This window comes from Pteropus vampyrus, unplaced genomic scaffold (genome assembly GCF_000151845.1).
Source record: "Pteropus vampyrus isolate Shadow unplaced genomic scaffold, Pvam_2.0 Scaffold528, whole genome shotgun sequence".
Lineage (NCBI taxonomy): Eukaryota > Metazoa > Chordata > Mammalia > Chiroptera > Pteropodidae > Pteropus > Pteropus vampyrus.
Window position 1 is genome coordinate 825,697 of NW_011889309.1, and position 8,952 is coordinate 834,648.

General features: G+C 35.2%; 1 long non-coding RNA gene across 1 annotated transcript in view; it reads left to right on the forward strand.

The window, feature by feature from the left end:
* LOC111733122 overlaps positions 1–7,232 on the forward strand; it is a 29,033-nt gene extending 21,801 nt beyond the window's left edge. The window contains exons 5-6 of the long non-coding RNA XR_002777836.1: positions 4,356–4,440; positions 7,184–7,232. This is a non-coding gene — a long non-coding RNA (uncharacterized LOC111733122). The remainder of the gene's footprint in view (positions 1–4,355; positions 4,441–7,183) is intronic.
* Positions 7,233–8,952: the final 1,720 nt, after the last annotated feature.

The window sequence follows — 8,952 nt, forward strand, 5'->3', positions numbered from 1 at the left end:
TCAAAAAGCTGATCTCACTGGGACACCTTCCTGAGCAGGGGAATAGGCTTCCACTTTGTGTAGTACACTGCCTTCTGCAGAGGCCTGGGCCCCTACAGGGTATCTGCAATGATTCAGGCACTATTTACCTCTGCCAGAGACAAATAATTTTAATTGGGGATGTGGGAAGGGGAAAAGGCAAGGGCATAGAGAAAAGATGAAATCCACAGGCAAAGGGAAATTTCCAAAGATAGATGTTTTACCTACCCCTGCCTCCCAAAAACAAAGCCTCCCAAACACAAAATCTAAGTATTCTTCTTTGTTCAATACCTATGTTTTAAAAATTCAAATTAAATTATCCTACTCTCTCCCTCCAACTAGTTATACACACATATACAGACACTTTTTAACTTGTTAGGTTTGAAAGATGATGATATATACAACCAGTGTGCTTTGCCAGTCTGCACGGTGAAGGCCAAGATTAATGCAGAAGGTTGGTGCAACGTTGCCGCAGAGCAGCGTGATCAGAATACAAGATGGAGCATAGGGGGAAAGGCCAAGAAATGTGTCTGTGCTTGGAGTTTACACAAGTCTCCTTAGCAACTTGTCTGAATTTATTTTTCCCTTAATGTGTGTGGGTTTCTTCCAAACCCTCAGTGAAATAGGAGTTGAGTATCTAACAGTCCCCCTATTTCTCTTCTATGAGGGTGAAACTATTTCACTTGGTTAACGAGCCTTTCTTTCCCTTACCAACTCTTCTCCCACCCTAACCCCTCCCCTGTTTAGTAGATCCTTTGCGTTGTGACTTTGTGCACTGTTGGTAACTTTTCAGAAATTCAAGTCTCCATGGGGGAGTGATAGAGCCTGTTTCTGATGGCCACAGCTGTGCAGATTTCTGCCACAGCCTCTCCTAGTACATGTTCTTGTGTGTGGCGTATGTTTGTGTAAATGTGCCTGTTTTTATGTTTGTAGGTATGTATGTGTGATATAAAAGGGGAGAAACAGCAGAGTTCTCTTCCTCTCTATTATTTTATTTTTCTGTCATGCTCTTCTCCTTTTCTATCTTTCATGCCCACCTCAACACACACAAGCACAAAAGATCCGTAATTCTAATCAGAAGATGAATATAAAGCTATTAGAAAAAAATCTGACTCTTAAGAATCTGTATGTAGGATTTTATGTGACTCGGCTCATTTCAGGGGAGACAACCATAAATACTGCAATGGTTTTACCTAAAATTGCTTTGCCTTGAAATGGCTCTGGGGGAGTATAGTTGCTGCCTCATTGGAGCTGATGTTGAATATAAACCTTACTATTTCTCCTTTTTGCCTCCTCCCCTTTTAGAGTTGGGGGGAAAAAGAAAGAAGGAACCTAGCCAAAAATGTTAAGGTTTGATTTTGGCTCTTTTACAAACAGATGTTGCTTGTCATTCTGTTGTTATTAACCAGATTGGACCAAGCAGCAGTATGTGTTATGTGTACATGCATGTGTTTGTATGTATGTGAGTGTGCACGTGTGCATGCATACATGTGTGCTTGAGAGGGAGAGAAAGAAAGAGAGAGAAGAAAGAGGACAGGCAAGGAGAAGAGAGAGAGACTTGAAGTGAGGGCTTTTTAGGGGAGTAGATAGAGGGCTAAACGGCAAAAAAGATCAATTTGGGGAAAAATTTAGAGCCAAAAGTAGGTAATATAGATTAATACTTTTTTCTTTCCAAGCTTTAATATGGAGGAGGTTATATAAAATTGTATTTCATTTGTTTGCTTGTTGTTGTTCCAAATGAAGAGGAAAATGTGAAAATCAGTAGACATGGACAGCCTTAGAGAAGAAAAGCTGACCTCTCCTAGGGTGAAGGGCAGAGAGAGTTAGTAGGCTATTCAGATGCTCCTTCTTCTAAGTGAATCTATACTCTGGAGTAAGGCAAATGTCTTCTGTTTCAGCTGAACTTTGTTTCTTGTGTTTGATGGTTGCTTCTTTTTATAAATATCATTGTGGAAGTTCCAGGCTTTTTTGTACTTTTTCCAGAACAAGAATCCCATTGTTATACAATCAAGGTTGTAAAGAAACACTGATGCTTTGGATATTGCATACCTCTGTTTTTGCAGGATACAAGTCATTTAATCTGCAATTCTTTTCCAAGCCACCCTTTACCTTCACTTAATTCGTAGCTTTCTAATAGAATAGTGGCATGCCTTCTCAAGAGCAAAATATAACTTTGAATATAAAAGTGTTATAGTTGACTAGCATATAGGAAGCCTTGTGCGGCATATAGTTTATTTATATTAAAGAAATGACAGACATCTGATTTTTAAAAATATATACCTCGTTCCTATGTCAGAATCAACATCTATAATTTTTAAAATTTTAATTCTTAAAAAATATTCCCGGCTTTATTAACAATGTAACTAGAAAGGAAGTTGTAGGCTGGCATCATTGTTAGCATTTTAAAAAGGAAGAAAAACATCCTGAGCAAATGTATTTCATTCAAAAATGAAAGTAGTCTTTTTTAGCTAGCTGCACATGAAACAACTTGTAACTTGCAGCCTCTTTCTCTTTTGTTTCATTGAGTATATCAAAAGCAAATTTGCCTCCAGTTTCTCCTTCTTAAATAGTTGATCTTCATTATACATCTGTTGTAAATGAACATTTAGTGGATTTAAGATTGTTTTTAAATTACAAAAAAAAAAAACATTGACTACTCAATTAATCTAAGGGCATCATTTTTTTTTTTTTAGTTTAATCTGTCTTATTCTATCATGCCATTTTCACGTCTTCGTTCTTTAGTCAACCTAGCCACATTTTTAGTTTTTATTTTACGTAAAATATATTTTTAATATGAGGGGTGTGTGGTAGGGAGATTATAAACTATCAATTTCTAATTTTCCCTTTGCCTGAAAGGAACGTGAAAACCTTGGTGTTGCTTTGCCAGTCTCCTCCCTCCTCTACTCCTTCCTCGCCAGTTTTTCCTGGGTAGATAGGAATTAATTCACTTAAGCTAGCTGGCTTTGGTGCCAGAAGCCTCTGCATAGCATGTTTGAGAGGCATTCCCACAGTGGGGTCTGGTGTCCTGGTGGCGATATTATAGATGGATAAAGCATTGTGTGTTACATGGCACCAATAAATTACACTTGGAGCAGCAATTGCTGGATGTGCCACTTTTGTTAAGGCTATTGGATCTTTCTACAAAAAAAAAAAAAAAAAAATAACAAGAGCTGCAGAGGATGAGAGAAAAGACATCAGGAAAACTGAAAAGCCATAGGAAGACCGAAGACTAGCTGTCTCCCCTGCTTCATGAAATCAGAGTGAACGCCAAAGGGTAGATTTGAGCTTTTCTTTTTCTTTCTTTTGATTTCTTTCTTTTCTTTTCTTTTTTTTCTTCCTCCCTCCTTCTCTCCTCTCTCTCTCTCTCTCTCTCTCTCTCTTTCTCTCTCTCTGTGTGTGTGTCTCTTTTCCTCCTTCCTTCCTTTATGAAAAATTATTCAATTGAATTGATTTATCCCCTTGAGACAAAGAAGTTTGGTGGATATTCTGAACAAGAGATACATCTTTTAAAAAGAAAGAGGGTGGAGGGCAGGAAACCTTTCTGTTGGTATCATTCTCCTGACATCCCCATGAATTTGGTGTTCAAGTCCATAGCTAGATAAAACTCAAATAGATCATCCATTTTGCAAGCAGCTGTGCAATGAGTTTCCTTCCATTGATAAAGGAACAATGAAGGAGAAATAAACCCTGTGTCTAAAATATGGGCAATGAAAGAACGTTGGAGAGGAAGCCAAGAATCCTGCTGTGGTGGAAGGAGGATAGATTCATGAATCCACCACAATCAGATATTCCACTTCTTTTCAACAGCCCTATTAGCAGAGAGAAATAATGATTCCTGAATCATTTCAGAATCAAAAAGCTAAACAATGTCTCAGCGATGCTACATTATGCCAGGTAATGATTGACCAACCTGATTATAACTTAACCACTCTTAATTATTGATAGCCTGTCTCTTAATCATATTTAGTGAATGAGTGGTTTGGTATAAAACACTGGAATTTGGGAGTATTCCAAGACTTCACATTCCTATTTGATCACTTTTCTGGTAAAGTCATTCTCAAGTTTCGTTGGTAGCCAGGGAAATTCCAGGAAGAATGTGAAAGTTACTTATTTTCAGATACTTTATATCATATGTTGTTTGGAAAATGAAGTAAACATAATGCTGCCCAGTGTTTTTCTAGAATTACTTTTATTTCAGTTTCTGGTGTTCTTTTTTGCTCTCTTTCTGGCATTAATTCTAATTTAGCTTTAGAAAAGAATTGGGTGACAAAAACAAACAAACAAACAAACAAAAAAGCAAAAAATTGTGACCCATTTAAAATAATTTTATTTTCCAGACACAGGTGGATGGTTTGAAGATATTGGACTAGCAAGATGGCAGCAGGTTTAAAAAGTAAGATTTATAAGAAGTTACTTTTTCAGGTAATAGTATTTTCCTATAATTTCCTCAAATTTTCCATCCTTGAGTATTGCAATTTTTAGAGCATATGTGAATGATTTAATTATGAAGAATAACTGCATTTTAAACTTGATTTTTAAAAATAGCAACCAGTTTTATAATATTCATAGCCAGTAAGTAGAATGGTCATGACATTCAATTCTATAGAATTCAGAAAGTTTTTTTGAAACTTATTGCTTAACACTGCTTACTTCTTTCAACAACGATTGAGGCAGAACTTATTTGAAACCATCAGGTACTGTCCTTAAACTCTATGCTGTATTTAGTAATCGAATTTAAAAATATAAATATTAGAGAATTATCTCTAAAAAGTGTACCTTGTACTCTAAATTCCCAAAAGACAGGGTTTATTATATAAATTGTGTAATAACAATATTGTGCTTTAAGTTTAGTCCTAGATTGGTAATACTGTGTGGCATTTTATGGAACTATCTTCAGGCATGTCCAGTGACTAAGATTTGCGCTCAGCTATCATGTTATAAGAAGTTTCCTTTTAGTGTTATTGAAAGACTTTGTGCCAATTAATTTTTTTCATAACATAAATGGTATATTTGCTTGACAAATTGCCTTACCCAGTTTTTGTCATTGTTTACAGGCATTAACCTATATTTTTCAACTTAATTATTAGTACTGCTATCTAAGAGAGCCCCATAGAATCTTTCTTAATAAAGAAAGCCAAACTTACCTCTGAAAAGAATCCTTATTTTTCTCTTCAACATAAAGAAGGTTCTTAAAGGAGGTATTCAATTCATATTTTGTAAAATATATATTCCCAAAAAACCATCCTTCTATTAGGTCAGTATTTGACTTTCTTTTTCTTTTTCTTTTTCTTTTTTTTCTGCAGTCTAGGCATCTTCTGATTTCTCTTTTATTTTCTGAAATTAAAACTGAATTGTTTAGAAGTTAATGCTACAAACCATTTGGGATGAAAATTTCTCTCTGTCCTATACGTGGCCCCCGCTAAAAAAGGTACAGAGATGCCTCCCAATTGAAGTACAGTATTGAGCTCCTTCCTATGAATTTTGAGGGTGCAAATTTATGAAGGATGTGATACTTAAATGATTAAATGTAACATTTTGACAAATCTTTGGCCATTGCTAAAAAATAGTGTATTATATCTTTTTAATAAGTTTGATAATAACAATTAATTTTCATCACTTTGGTAACTTGGACCTATTCCTTTCTATTTTAATAATAGCTCCTATGTCACATGTGTTCCAGCAATCCTTAACAGTGTTCAGAGCGCCCATCCACGAATACCTCTGGCCGCATGCCTTTGTCAGAGGGATCAAAGGAAAATAAGAGGCTTTGAGTTTATTTTAAAATCTTTTATTTTAGGAAAAAAACCCGAACATTTTTAAATAAAATAAAGATAATTTTGAGGTGACTGGTTTAGATTTCCACCTACTTCCACCTGTTTTTTGTTGTTTCTTTGGATCTAAAAGTCAAACCATGAAACTGCAACTAAATTTTGAATTTTGGCAACCTTAGCTTTAGGAGTGTGCTCCAAGCAATTGTGCCCACAGACAGCTCAGTCAAGATGGTATAAGCAGACAATGAAGTATCTATGAATGATTGCACCTCAGTCTCTGTTCGTCCTGCTATTGGCTTCCTGTATTCTTGATTTCACCTGTTAGTTTATATAAGGGCCTGCTCTTTTCTCTGAATAATCCCCATATTTAGCTCCATCTTTTTTGTTATTAGTAGAGTCTCTGAGATTTTTTAAGAAGGAATGAATGTTTATATGTTGAGGCAAAGGAGATAGTATTTTTGAGAGTCAAGATCTGTAGACTTTGCTAACAAAAATTGAAAAGGTCTCTTTTTGGTTCTGCAAAGGAATGGAGGCATATGTTTTTCCCAACATCTAGGGAGGGAATTATTTTGCTTTGCATCATGTGTCCATGAAGTGCTTATGAATAAGACTATGCCCTCAATGAAATTCACAAAAGGAGCCTCTAATAAAAGTTCTTTGTCTTGGAGGTTCCATTCTTACAAGAAGAACATTGGTTTTGAAGAAAAGATGTTATGTTGACAAATGAAATCTTTTTATAAGAAAGACTCAGAAACAGATTTTACAATTTCTTTTCCAGTACACATTATATAAAATATGTTCATACTTGCTCAGTGTTGGTGTTTGGACCAATAATGGGGGTGGGGGTGAGAATGGGGTGGAAATAAAAATACTAACTTTTTCTGAAGATGAATCTTCTAATTTAATATAGCTAGAAATCTCCTCTAGAAGTTTTTGGAAAATACGTACAAACTTATTGGTGGTGCTTGCTAGTTTGTTTCAGCAGTTTTCCAAAATGCAAATGGAAAAGAAAAAATTCACTCTTTTTTCATGTAATTACAGATATTTAAAAGAATGAACTTGCATTTGTACTCTCATGTTTTTCTTCCTGCCCCACCCCCTTCCCTACAATTCAAAGAATTTTCTTTATTTCGATAATTTGCCATACTTTACCCAGATTGTGTGTTAAGGACTGAATAAATGAGTCTTTCATAATATTAAACAGTAAAATGATGAAGTTTACCTAAAGTTTACCAATCTGTAGCATACATGAAAACAAAGGGAAGTATGTGGGGAAAAATATAGAAGATGCTGCTTAACTTTTACTCTTTAAGAGCAGGATGAAGCCTTTCAATTTCTGGCATAAATTAACATACTCTTTGGTTGGACTAATGGTTTTAACGTTTTATTTTCAGACATGTCAAACCCTCAAATGAGAGAAGATACTGAGGCCTGTTGCCACAAACCCGTAGATCCGAACTTGTGGTGTTAGTCCACACAAGCTTGTGTCTATAGGTATGTGTCTGTTAGGCAATCTCACAGACCACAGGCTTTGCCTGTATGCCACTCAATATCCCTTCAAATTCCTTTGTTCTCCTTCTCTTCCCCTTCAATTCCTTTAAGAGTGGTGGAAATGGAAAGAGGAGCTGATATAAAGGAAGGAGACCATTTGTTCTGGAATGGATGAGGTTCTTCAATTTACAAGCTTACCCTGAAGTCTCTTATCTGTTATAACTACTCTCAGCTATCAAATTAAAATACTAGGTGAGGCAGCAAGAATTCAGGTGACTCAGACAACTTTTTGTTGAGTGATGAGGAAATAGATATATAAACAAGAGTTTGTTTTATTTTCTGTAAGCCTGACCAATTGTTTTCAGAGTTATGATCTTTTTTTTTTTTTGGAAATAACAAGGACTTATTTATAAGAGCCATTTCACCTTGCTTTGGGCTGTATCTTGTAGCAATTATTCCTCACTCATTGTTCTCCAAGTACAGACAAATCGGTCCTTATCTTTAAAAATAAAATTAATGCAAAGAATGGATATGCTTAACTATTAATACTTCTGTAAATATTCAGTACTGTAAGAAAAAAGAACTATTTATAAATAAGAAATAGCCTGTTTAGGTCCAACTTCATACTTGACCAGAGTTGTTTTATAAGTCTTCACCATGTTTAAAAGGCTGGAATGAAAATAATTTTATCCCTTTGCCTCTTAAATGTCACTATTGTGCCAAGATTGGAAAGCCAAACTGACTACAGATCAAAGCAAAACTGGCTATATTTATCTCATTCCAACAAAGTGAGCTGAAGAGTCTGTCTGTAAACAGAACCCAGGGTGAAAAGTTGATCCAATTTGGATGACTCTTAAACTTTTGCATTTCCTTTTGGTCAAACGTAGTACCAGGAATTCCCTTAAGATTTTTTTTTTGGTAGCCTCTTATAACAAAAAGAGTCAATATGAAGTAGTTATTGAGTTAACATCAGCAAAAACTTTGAAATACAAATAGATACATTTTATTTTATCAAATTATGTCTCCTCTTAAGAGCCAGACAGTTCAGAGATAGTTAGAACTCTTCTATCAAGAGAACAAACTAGTGATTACTAGATGGGAAGTGGGTTGGGGGACCAGGTGAAAAAGGTGAAGAAGAGATTAAGAAATTCAAATTACTAATTACAAAATAGTCATGGGAATGTAAGGTACAGCATAGGGAATATAGCCAATAATATTGTAATAACTATGTATAGTGCCCGGTGGATACTTGAGTAATAGGAAGAGGAAGGAAACCACTTGTAAATTATATAAATGTCTAACCACTATGCTGTACTCCTGAAACTAATATAAAACAATATTAAATATCAACTTGAATTGAAAAAAGTATATAAAAATTAAATTTTGTATGTTAGAATTAGGAAGGGTCCAATATAGATCACATATGTTTGAAGGGTAGAATATCAAGCTCTGCAAATGCTAAACCCAGAGGATACTGTGTAGATGCATTTCCTTTATTTTTGTTCTGCATAGCATTTAGGAGGGTTGACTGTAGATCTCAACTTCCAGTTTGCTAAATAATCATTGCTTTATTATTGAACGATGGAACAGTACATCCAGAAGCGAAAGACTGTCCTCATTGGTGTGTATGTATTATGTATAATTGTTTGCCCAAGACCTTTATTGACCCACT